We start from the raw sequence: 12532 nt of genomic DNA, 5'->3' as shown, positions 1-12532 counted from the left end.
GGATAGAACCCAGGGGAATTCTACCAACAAGCTACACCCCCAGCCCTATGTTTTATTTATTTCCTTTTTTTTTTTTTTGGTGGTACTGGGGTTCTTGGAAGCCCTTCTACCTCCGGGCTACACTCCCAGACCTATTTTATATTTTTATTTGGAAACAGGGTCTCTTAAGCCAGTAAGGCTGGCTTCGAACCTGCGCCATTCTCCTGTCTCCACCTCCCTAGCGCGGGGATTACAAGCGTGTGCCACCATGCCCGGCTTAATTTTTACTTACTGATTTTTTTTTTGAAACAGGTCTCACTAAGTTGCAGAGGGTTTCAACTAAGTGGCCGAGGCTGGCCCTGATCCTGCGATCCTCCTGTCTCAGCCTCCCAAGTACTTGTGTTACAAGCATGTACCACCGTGCCTGGCTGTTATATTTTAATTTTAATTCTTTATTTTGAAAGAGGGTCTCACTAAGTTGCAGAAGGCCTCACTAGTGAACCTGTAGTTGTTCTGTCTCAGCCTCCCAAGTACTGTGATTATAAGCATGTACCACGATGCCAGGCATTCTGGGTGATTTTTGTTTTTTAATTTTTTTGTTGAAGAGGGAAGTGATTAGTTGTTAGACATTAAAAATCTAGTTTGAATCTAAGAGCAAAAAATTTTGAAAGTAAAAATAAATTTTTATTCTCTTTCTTTCTTTCTTTCTTTCTTTTGGAGGGTCTGGGGGTGAAACCCAGGGGCATTTGACTTCCGAGCTACACCCCTGCCCAATTTTTTATTCTTTATTTTGAAGCCAGGTTTCACTGAGTTGCGGAGGGCCTCACTAAGTAGCTGAGGCTGTCCGCGAACCGTGATCCTCCGGTCTCAGCCTCCTAAATGCTGGGATTACAAGCATGCGCCACCACACCCGACAAAAATAAAATTTTTAAGTAGATTTTATATACCAGATGTCTTGTTTTATGTAAATAAGACCACATTTTACTTTCTACTAATTTTATTTGTTTCTAGGGATTGAAGGACATTGCACCTGTGAACTGTGCCGGCTCCAGTGTGTGTGTCCAGGGATTAAATGATAGACGCTCTCCCTCTGAGATACAGCCCCAGCTCTTGTCCTAGGTTGGTGGGAGGCTGTCCATGAACCTCCCTCTCCTGTGTCAGCCTGAGTCCTGAGATTGCAGGTTTCCAGGCTTGCATCCTACGGCCAAAGCCCTTCTTTTGTTGTTGTCTTGTGCTGGGATTGAATCCAGAAGCATTCTGCCTCCAAGCTACACTCCTAGCCCTTATGTTATTTTATTTTGTGATACTGGAACTGATACCAGGGGTGTTCTACCTCTGAGCAGTTATACCCCCAGCCTTTTGTTATTTATTTTCTTTGTGATGCTGGGGATTGAGCCCAGGGCCATTCTCACTGAGTGTGGAGGGCCTCACAAGTTGCTGAGTTTGGCCCTGAACCTGCCATCCTCCTGTCCCAGCCTTCCAAGTATTGGGATTGCAGGTGGGCTCCATCATGCCCAACTCTTTTAAATTTGAAAGAGTCTTGCTAAGCTGCTGAGACTGATCATTCCACTATTTTGGCAAGAGTGCCCTAAAGAAATCAGTTATCAAGGCAGACATGGTGGCACACACCTCTAATCTTAATATGTGGAAGGCTGAGATGGGAGAATTACAGATTTGAAGACAGCTTTGGCTACTTTGTGAGACCTGTGACTTACTGAGACTCTGATTAAAAATAAAAAATAAGCCGGGCGTGGTGGCGCGCTTGGGAGGCGGAGACAAGAGAACCACGCAGGTCTGAAGCCAGATTGCTGGCTTAAGAGACCCTGTTTCCAAATAAAATATAAACTAGGTCTAGGAGTGTAGACCGGAGGTAGAAGGGTTTTTCAGGAACCCCAGTACCACCAAAAGTAAATAAATAAAAATTTAAAAAATAAAAGAGAGCTGGGGTGTTGCTCAGAGATAGGATGTACCTAGGTTCCATCCCCAGGACCACAAAACAACAAAAAAGAAACTTCCTCAAGCTTTACTTTCTGTACTTGATAACAGCTACTGTGTGTGCCCCATTCTTTGTTAAGCTCCGGCCTACTTCTTGGTATACATTGTTTCAGTTAACCCTGAGAAACAGGATGCAAGAGTCTTATTCCCATTTCATACATAAAGTCACAGAGCAGCAGATAAACTGCTGCAAGTGGTAACTGGCAGAGGTAACGGAATGTGCCTCTGCCTTTTCTTTTGTGGTACCGGGATTGAGCCGGGAGTGCTCCACCACTGAATTCTATTCCCAGCTCCTGAAACTTTTAATGTTGAGACGGTGTCACAGGTTGCCCAGGCTGGTTCCTTCCTAAGCCTCTGTAGTAGCCAGCTGCCCCTCCCCCTTTTTAGTAGTAAAGGTTGAGCCCAGGAGCCTCTTACTCAGGCTACACCCCTGGCCCTGTTTTCTCCCTTCCCTTCCCTTTCCCTCCCTCCCCTCCCCTCCCCTCCCCTCCCCCCCCCCTCTCTCTCTCTCTCTCTCTCTCTCTCTCTCTCTCTCTCTTTCTTTCTTTCTTTCTTTCTTTCATTCATTTTTGCAGTACTAGAGTGAAACCCAGGGGCATTCTACCTCCAAGCTACCTTGTTTTAAATTATTTATCTTGAAACAGGGTCTCTGAATTGCAGAGGGCCTCACCCAGTAGCTGAGGGTGGCCTCAAACTGTGATCCTCCTGTCTCAGCCTCCCCAGTGCTGGGATTACAGGCCTGTGCCGCCACACCCCCCTCATTTTTTTCTTGACAGGATTTCCTTAAATTGCCCACGCTACACTTGAACTTTCATTCGTTCATCCTGAGTGCCCTGAGCCTGCACCACCACGCTCTTTTAGAAACCCTATTGCAGCCAGATGTGTGGCGCACGCTTGTAATCCCCGAGCTTGGGAGGTGGAGACAGGAGGAACGCGCTGGTTTGAAGCTAGCCATGCTGGTTTAAGAGACCCTGTTTTCAAATAAAAATATAATAAAAAATAGGTATCTGGGTGTAGCCCGGAGGTAGAAGGGTTTCCAGGAACCCCAGTATCACCAAAAAAAAAAAAAAAAAATTCTATTGCAAATAAATGTACTGCTGGGTGTGGTAGGGCATGTTTATAATACCAGAATTTGGGAGGCTGAAAAAGGAGGATCAAAGGTTTGCAGCCAGCCTCAGCAACTAATGAGGCCCTCCACAATTTAGTGAAAGCGTTTCAAAACAAAAGAATAAAATGGGGCTGGAGGTTTAACCGGGAGGAAGAATGTCCCTGAGTTCAACCCCCAGTACCAAAAAAATAAGTGTACACAACTATGTTTCGCCATTACTGTTCAGCTAATATTTTGTTGAGTTGTTAACCTGAAGTTATAAATGGTAGATTTCTGTCCCTTACTCACCCAGACAATAGCTGTTTGTTTTAAAAATAATAATTACATTTCAGTTCAGTCTCGTGAACTCTGGAGAGTTTGGGAAATTGACTTTCTAATTCATATATGGTCCTGGGGATTAAAATAACATACTCTTTGGCCTGGTCCTAGCAGTAGTGAAGCACACTTGTTTATAAGAGGAAGTAAAATGGTCAGCTGTGAGTTTATTAAGCACGGCTCCAGCCGGGCGTGGTGGTGGACGCCTGGAATCCCACTGTTTGGGAGGCTGAGGTCGCAGGGTGGCAGGTTGGAGGACAACCTCGCCAAGTGCCGAGAGTCTCATCAAGACTGTTTCCAAATCAGAAGTAAAGTTGGGCTGGGGGTCTAGTTCAAAGGTAGACTGTCACTGAGTTCAATCCCTAGTACCACACACAAAAAACAAAACAAGACCAAAACAAGACCAAAACCAAAATACAGAATAGGGCTGGTGGTGTAACTTGGAGGTAGAATGCCCCTGGGTTTAATTCCCAGTATCAGACACACCACACGCACACACATTCTCTGTCTCTCTGTCTCTCTCTTACACACACACACAGACACACACACACACACACACACACACACACACACACAATAGGGCTGGTGTAGTGCAGAGGTGAAAAGCCTGTGGATTCAGCCAGGCGTGGTGGCGCACGCTTGTAATCCCCGCGCTTGGGAGGCCGAGAGGATCGCACAGGTTCGAAGCCAGCCTCAGCTGGCTTAAGAGACCCTGTTTCCAAATCAAATATAAAATAGGTCTGGGAGTGTAGCCCGGAGGTAGAAGGCCCAGGGATTCCATTCCCAGTACCACCAAAACAAAAAAGAAAAGCCTGTGGGTTCTTTTCCTACCACCACACACACAGGGAGCATCTATCAAATGCCAAGTGTTTAGTAAGCACTGGGTAACTGAATTTGAAAAGAATTTAAAGCCGGGCGTGGTGGCACAGCTTGTAATCCCAGCACTTGGGAGGCTGAGACAGGAGGATCGCAGGCTGGTTTGAAGCCAGCCTCAGCAACTCAGTGAGACCCTGTTTCCAAATAAAGTATAAAATAAGTCTGTAGTGTAGCCTGGAGGTAGAAGGCACCTGGGTTTTATCCTCAGTACCACAAAAATAAATAAAAATAAAGAATACTATTAAAGAAGAATTTAAAGACTAAAATAACCATAAGGTACTTCATACTTTATTTGTAATGAAATAGGAAAGGTAAAATAAATTAAGTAAATCTCCCTTCCCTTTTGGTATTGGGGATTGAGCCCAGAGTCACTCTACCTACCTCTGAATTAAAACCCAGGCCTGTTTTTTTTTTTTATTTTTAAAAAATTATTTTTTGTGTGTGTGGGTCTGGGGATGGAACCCAGGGGCATTCAACCTTCGAGCTACACCCCCTGCCCTATTTTTTTTATTCTTTATTTTGAAATGAAGGTCTCACTGAGTTGCAGAGAGCCTCACTAAGTAGCTGAGACTGGCCACAAACCAAGATCCTCTGTCTCAGCCTCCCAAATGGGATTACAAGTGTGCACCACCACGCCCGGTGGTTGCAGCATTCTGGAGGCTGAAATAGGAAGATCACTGTTCAAGGACAGCCTCAGCTACCTAGGCCCTTTGCAACTCAGACCCTGTTTCAAAATAAGGAATAATAGCCGGGCGTGGTGGTGCACACTCCTGGTGCTTGGGAGGCAGAGACAGGAGGATCATGCAGGTTCCAAGCCAGCTGCACTGGCTTAAGAGACCCTGTTTCCCTATAAAATAGGTCTGGGAGTGTAGCCCGGAGGTAGAAGTGTTTCCAGGAACCCCAGTACCACCAAAAATAAATAAATAAAAAAGGAATAAGTTGAGCTGGGCGTGGTGGCGCATGCTTGTAATCCCAGTTCTTGGGAGGCTGAGACAGGAGGATTGCAGGTTCGAAGCCAGCCTCTGCTACTTAGTGAGGCTCTCAGCAATTTAGTGAGACCCTGTTTCCAAATAAAATACAAAATAGGTCTGGGAGTATAGCCCAAAGGTAGAAAGCCTCTGGGTTCTATCCCAGCACCACACACACACACACACACACACACACACACACACACACACGGCTGGTGTATAGGTCAGAGGTAGAATGCTTCTGGGATCCACCCCTATTAACCTCTCACCCCCACAAAACTGACTTGGTAAATTGCTGAGGCTGGCCTCGAACCTGTGACACTCCTGTGTTAGCTTCTCCCATATTGGGTTGCAGGCATGCGTCATCGTATCTGGCTGAGCTCACAGCTTTCCTGTTTTTTTTTTTTTTTTTTTTTTTTTGTTTTGTTTTTTGGTGAACCGTGATCTTCTGTCCCGGCCTCCCAAATGCTGGGATTACAAGTGTATACCACCATGCCCAGCTACTCACAGCTTTTAACAAAGTGACATATTGGATACGTAGGGTCCTATCGCTGCAGTACTCTCAAGCCTCCAATGGCCTGGTGGTTAGGAGAGTTATTAATTCTCTATCCAAGACGCCTCCACCTTGGTGGTGGGATTCATCCCAGCACAGGCCTTTCGCTCTTAGGTGGATTCTCTTTATTTCATTGTTTCAGCCTTTGAATCCTTCACAGCATTCAAAAATGGGCAACCAGACTACACCTGCTGCCGTTCGCTTCTCTTGGTGTGCGGGAGCCCATCTTTCTTGTTGCCCGTGAAGCCTTTTGGCTGACATCAGCACACAGTGATGTCTTCCCTTCTGCAGTCTGGGACCTCTTTGGCAAGGACTGCTGGCTTCTGGGTTTACTACTGCAAAGCCGGGTCCTGGCCAAGGACTGCTTGTGTGGTCAGATGAGCAGACTTGTATTTATTTTTTGCAGTGTGGGTGATGGAAGCCAGGGCTTCCTACTTGCTAAGCAAGTGCTCTACCGCTGACCTACAGCTTGGGCCCAGCGGACTTGTTCTCAACTTGTGTTTATGGTACTTGAGTTGACTTTTTGGCATGTACACTTAGTAGGACAGATCTTACTGTATTTTACTTTATTTATTTATTTATTTATTTATTTATTTATTTGTGGTACCAGGGATTGAACCCAGGGGCATTCTACCTCTGATCTAAACCCCCAGTGATGGGGATGAAATCCAGGGGCCTTCTACCTCTGGGCTATACTCCCAAGACCTATTTTATACTTTATTTGGAAACAGGGTCTCACTAAGTTGCTGAGAGCCTCGCTAAGTAACTGAGGCTGGCTTCGAACCTGTGCGCTCCTCCTGTCTCAGCCTCCCAAGGGCAGGGATTACACGCATGCGCCACCACGCCTGGCTTCCCCATCCCTTTTTTACATTTTATTTTGAAACAGGATCTCACTGAGAAGCTGAGGCTGTCGATCTTTGTCTCAGCCTCTCAGGTACTGGAATTATAGGTGTGCACCTTAGGCCCGACCTTTAGATTTTATTTATTACAACACTGGAGATCGAACCCAGGGGCATTCTACCTCTCAGCTACACCCCCAGCCCTATTTTATTTTTATTTTGAAACAAGATCTCACTAGGTTGATGACTTTCACTACTTGCTGAGACTGTTCTCGAACCTGTGATCCTCCTGTCTCAGCTCCCCAAATTCTGGATTTAGGGGGTTTTACCACCACACCCACCTCAGATTATACACACACACACACACACACACACACACACACACACACACTTTCTTGCTGTTTTTTTTTATTTTTTTATTTTTTTTGCAGGTCTGGGGATGGAACCCAGGGGCATTCTACCTCCGACCTACACTCTCTCCCCTAATTTTATTCTTTTTTTTTTTTTTATTTTGAAACAGGGTCTCACTGTGTTGCAGACGGCCTCACTAAGTAGCTAAGGTTGTCCGTGAACTGCAATCCTCCAGTCTCAGCCTCCCAAGTGCTGGGATTACAAATGTGTGCCACCGTGCCCGGCTGCTTTCTTGTTTTAAAAGTGTTGGTGGAAGCCGGGCATGGTGGCACACGCTTGTAATCCCAGTATATATATCGCTGTGTATACGTACACATGTATATACACATATACATGCTTACACAGTCCAGTACTTCTCAGGCTCCATGAGGAAATCACGTCACATGCTACAACACTGATGTGGCTTGGGGACAGTATGCCCCTACCAAGCCCTTTACATGAGGTATAATTTAGGTGTGGTACTGGGGAGTGACCCCAGGGTGTCTCTACCACTGAGCTACATTCCCAGCCCTTTTCATTTTATTTGGCTACTGAGTATTCAATTTAGGGGAATCCTTCCTCTGAGCTACACCTGCACCCTTTTTACTTATTTTGAAACACAGTCTGGCTAAGTTGCCATGGCTAGCCTTGAACCTGCATTCCTCTGGTCTCAGGCTCCCAGCACGGGGATTATGGGTGCCTATGCTGTACCTGGCTGTGAGTTATCTTGCATACAGCACAGTAACCTCTACACATATCTAGTTTCACTGACCCATGCAACAAAAGTTTATTACAACAGCTATGTTTTTTTGTTGTTGTTGTTTATTTTGCGGTACTGGTGATTGAACCCAGGGGAATTCTACCTCCAAGCTACACCCCCAACCTTATTTTTATTTTGAAAATAAATATAAACACACATGTACACACACACAAACACAATACATTCTGTTCATTTGACAGTGTGTAAATAATTTTTAGAGATCCTGCTTTAAGTTGTTTTTTTTTTTGGCTGGCAAGTGAACCCGGGGGCATCCTACCTCCAGGCTACTCCCCCAGTCCTATTTGTATTTTATTATCTTTGACCAGGGTCTCGCTAAGTTGGGAAGGGCATCAATAAGGAGTTGAGGCTCTCCATGAACCTGTGATCCTTCTGGCTCAACCTCCCAAATGTTGGGATTACAAGCATGCGCCACCACGCCTGGCTATTCTGTTTTGTATTTTTAATATTTAATGGAATGGATCCACATTTTTTTAAAAAAATTTCTATTGCATTTATCTTGAGTATTAATTTAATTTTATGTGTCCTGAGATTCCGTTTTGACATAGGAACCATCTCCCAGAGGGACAAAATGTGAGCCAGGCATGGTGTTGCATGCTTCTAATCCCAGTACTTGGGAGGCTGAGACAGGAGGGCTCACAGGTTTGAGGACAGTCTCAGGAAATAGGGATACTCTCATCAACGTAGTGTGAGACCCTATTTCCTAATAAAAATAAGTCTGAGGATGTAGCTTGGAGGTTGTACGTATATTGTTAAGTCCCCAGCACCCCTCTTCTCCCAAAAAGGACAAGATGTGGACCTAAGTAATCTTGCTTCAGTTTTTTTCTCTTTTATTATGAATCTGCTGCTAATTGTGGTTTCTAAAAAAATCTGATTGAAATATGTAAGTCTACTTATTATTTATTATTATGTTATTTTATGCAATACTAAGTTAGGGAACTCAGGGGCATTCTAACTCAGAGCTACACCTCCAGCCCTATTTTGTATTTTTTTTCTCTACTTGTTATTTATTTATTTATTTATTTTTGGTGGTACTGGGGATGGAAACTAGGGGCCTTCTACCTCTGGGCTACACTCCCAGACCTATTTTATATTTGATTTGGAAACAGGGTCTCTTAAGCCAGCTGAGGCTGGCCTCGGACCTGCGCCATCCTCCTGTCTCATATATTCTACTTCTGAGCTACACCCCCAGCCCTATTTTTTATTCTTCATTTTGAAACAGGGTCTCACTGAGTTGCAAAGGGCCTCACTAAGTAGCTGAGGCTGGCCATGAACCTGTGATCCTCCTGTATCAGCCTCCCAAGTACTGAGATTATACGGGTATAATAATTTTTTCAACAGTAGAATTTTTACTTCTGTTGATATAATTTTTGTTGGGAGGTGTTCTTTGTCATAACTGGGGCACTGGGGAGTATCTCAACTAACCGTCCTGGATTTTTTCCCTGCGTATTTAATTCCTCAGGGTGTATCTGCTTAAAGTTTATATTGTGTATGTGTGTGTGGTGTTGAGGATTGAATTCAGACATTCTACCTCTAAGCTACACCCCCAGCCTTATTTTTTATTTTTTATTTAATTTTTTGCTACTGGGGATAGAACCTAGGGGCTTCTACCTCCCAGCCACACATCTGGCCCTAATTTTTATTCTTTATTTTGAAACAAGGTTTCACTAAATTGCAGAAGGCCTCACTAAGTAGCTGAGTCTGTTCACCAATGAGATGTTCCTGTCTCAGCCTCGAGTGTGCGCTACCACGCCCGGCTTTTTTATTTTGAAACAGGATCTCACTAAGTAGGCTGGCCTCGAACCTGCAATCCTCCTGTCTGTCAGTCTCTTAAGTACAGGGATTACAGGAGAGCGCCGCCACCCCCTGTTTATGCTATCTATTTTGAGTAAATATCAACTATATAAAGCCTACTAGTAAGGGAATACAAGGTTATTCATTTGTTCAAGGCTATAGTAATCAGTAATACTCAGATAATCTTAAATGGAATCCAAATAGTGGAAAATATCTTCTTGCTTCCTGTAATAGTCAGGCTTTCGATTTTGACTGTAGTACCCACGTTTATGAGCTTTACCTTTACATCATTAGCCTGAAGATTCTTTAGTTTATCTCTTGCTGTGACATAACAGCTCTGTGTGTGTGTTTTATTCTGGGAACACCAGAGTATTCTACCCCTGAGCAACACCTCTCCCCTGTGTTATTTTTCCTGTGGTGGTAGGGATTGAGCCCAGGGCGTTACACCTCCAAGCCACACCCCAGCTCTACTTTGTTGTTTTGAAGCAGGGTCTCCCTAGGTTGCTGGTCTCTCTTGTGACCTCCTGTCCTCGGTCACAACCTCCCACCCACTGGGATCGCAAGCTTGCAGCTGTGCACCCAGAGGCTCACTGGTCTTATTCAGAAGATAGGTATTTTAAGCCGGGCGTGGTTGCACACACTTGTAATCCCAGCATTCAGGAGGCCAAGACAGGAGGATGGCTGTTCACGGACAGCCTCAGCTACTTAGTGAGACCCTGTTTCAAAATAAAGAATAAAATATAGGGCTGGGGGTGGAGCTGGGAGGTAGAATGCCCCTGGGTTCCATCCCCAGTATTGCCAAAAAAAAAAAAAAAAAAAAGAACTAATGTAAAAGTGTTTGAAAATTTAGATCTTGGGGTTCACTGTAGGAGACTCAGGATTGTGTTAAGAGTGAGGCTCAGGGGTCTCCGCTATCAAATACTCTAGGGTGCTGTGCTGAAGATTCTCACAGGCTGTACTTGAAGTTAGGATTCATGACTGAGTGAATGAATGAACAAGTAAATGGGTGTGTGTGTGTGTGTGTGTGTGTGTGTGTGTGTGTGTGTGTGCGCGCGTGCATACATACGGACATGTGTGTCGAGTACTGAGCATATTCTATTGTGCTGGGGTGAAACCCAGGAACATTTCCACCTCCGAGCTACACCCCAGCCCTGTTTTATTTTTGTTTTGAAACAGGGTCTTGCTAGGTTGATGAGAGTCTCAAGTACTCGCTGAGGCTGTCCAGGAACCTGCAGTCGTCCAGCCTCTGACACCCAGGTACTGGTGTTTCAGGCTTGTGCCACCGTGGCCGGCTAGGAGTTAGGGTAGAGCCCAGAGGCATTCTACCTCTGAGCTACACCCCATCCTTATTTTTATCTTTTAATTTGTAACGGCGTCTCACTAAATTGCTGAGGCCGGCTTCCAATCTTTGATGCTCCTGTCTCAGCCTCCCAAGTACGGGGATCACAGTACATCATCACGTGCAGCTCAGCCCCAAGCCTTACTTTATTTTCATTTTGAAACAAGGTCTTTCTAGGTTGGTGAGACTCACTACTTGCTAAGGCTGTCCTCCAATCTGAGATCCTCCTGTCTCAGCCTCCTAAGTACTGAGATTACAAGTGAGGGCTACCCGGCCCAGCTGGATTTAGGGCTTTATTTTATTTATATATATTTTTGTGCTACTGGGGGTGGATTTTCTACCTCCAGGTTATACTCCCAGACCTATTTTATACTTTATTTGGAAACAGTCTCACTAAGTTGCTGAGAGCCTCACTAAGTAGGTGAGGCTGGCTTCGAACCTGCGCGGTCCTCCTGTCTCAGCCTCCCGAGCGCAGGGATTACAAGAGTGTGCCACCACGCCTGGCTATACCACAAGTATTTCTAGGTCTATGTGAGAAGAAAGTTATTGATACCCTTTGTTGTTTTGGTGCTGGGGGTGGAACCCAGGGGCATTCCTACCTCCCAAGCCCTACCCTCCTCCTGACTCTGAGTCTTCCTGTATTGCTGAGAGTTATGCTGTGTTGCTGAGTGCTGAGGTTGTCCTCAAACCTGCAGTCCTCCTTTCTCAGCCTCCCAAGTATTGGGATTACAGGCATACTCCATCATGCTTGGCCAATTCTGTTTGCATTGGCAATTGTAAAGATTTGTGTTCTGGATCATTGCCTTGAATACTGAGGGTCTGTAATTTGGTAGCAATAAGGGACCAAAGGGAGTTTAAAAATTAACATACTACCCGGGCAGGGTGGCGCTGACTTGTAATCCTAGCATTTGGGTGGCTGAGACTGGAGGATCGCGGTCCATGGACAGCCATGGATGGCTACTTAGTGAGGCTTTTTGCAACTCAGCGAGACCCTGTTTCAAAAAATAAAGAGTAAAGAAAGGGCAGAGGGTGTGGCTCAGAGGTAGAATGAATGCCCCTGGGTTCGAAGCCAGCCTCAGCTACCTAGTGAGGCTCTCAGCAACTTAGTGAGACCCTGTTTCCAAATAAAATGTAAAATAGGTCTGGGAGTGTAGTTCAGAGGGAGAAAGCCTCTGGGTTCCATCCCTCGTACCACAAAAATAAAATAAAAATAACATACTGAGTTTGACGAGTGTTAAATGAAGCAGACCAGAGTGTGGAAAATCCATCAGTCCCTATCACACAAGGTTCCCTTTTGCCTAAGTGTCTTTGTGTATGTATATTAACTCTTTTTAAGTGTATATGTTTATGTTTGTAAGTGTATATGTATATAACCGTTTGGCCGGGCTATATTTTGAGAATATTAATGCAATGTATGCTTTAAAAAGTTTGAAAGCCACAGTGGTATTTCTTTCTGCTTTTGAGTCGAGTATGTGAATTCATGTTGTTTTCTCTTTTGGGAGGTGGAAGAGGAGACAGAAGAGTTAGTTAGCATCCAGGAGTAAAGGAGCGCCTCTCTTTAAATTCCTAGTGATTAGTCTATGATAAGGTCGAGGTGG

General features: G+C 44.9%; 1 protein-coding gene across 2 annotated transcripts in view; it reads left to right on the top strand.

Annotated features, from left to right (window-relative positions):
- Window positions 1-12532, top strand: part of PWWP2A (PWWP domain containing 2A) — a gene marked incomplete at both ends in the record, with an annotated part of 41095 nt that overhangs the window by 12257 nt on the left and 16306 nt on the right. The window lies entirely within an intron of this gene.

Source organism: Muscardinus avellanarius, assembly GCF_963383645.1.
Source record: "Muscardinus avellanarius genome assembly, chromosome: 7".
Taxonomy (NCBI): domain Eukaryota; kingdom Metazoa; phylum Chordata; class Mammalia; order Rodentia; family Gliridae; genus Muscardinus; species Muscardinus avellanarius.
This window is presented reverse-complemented; position numbering and strand designations above follow the sequence as displayed.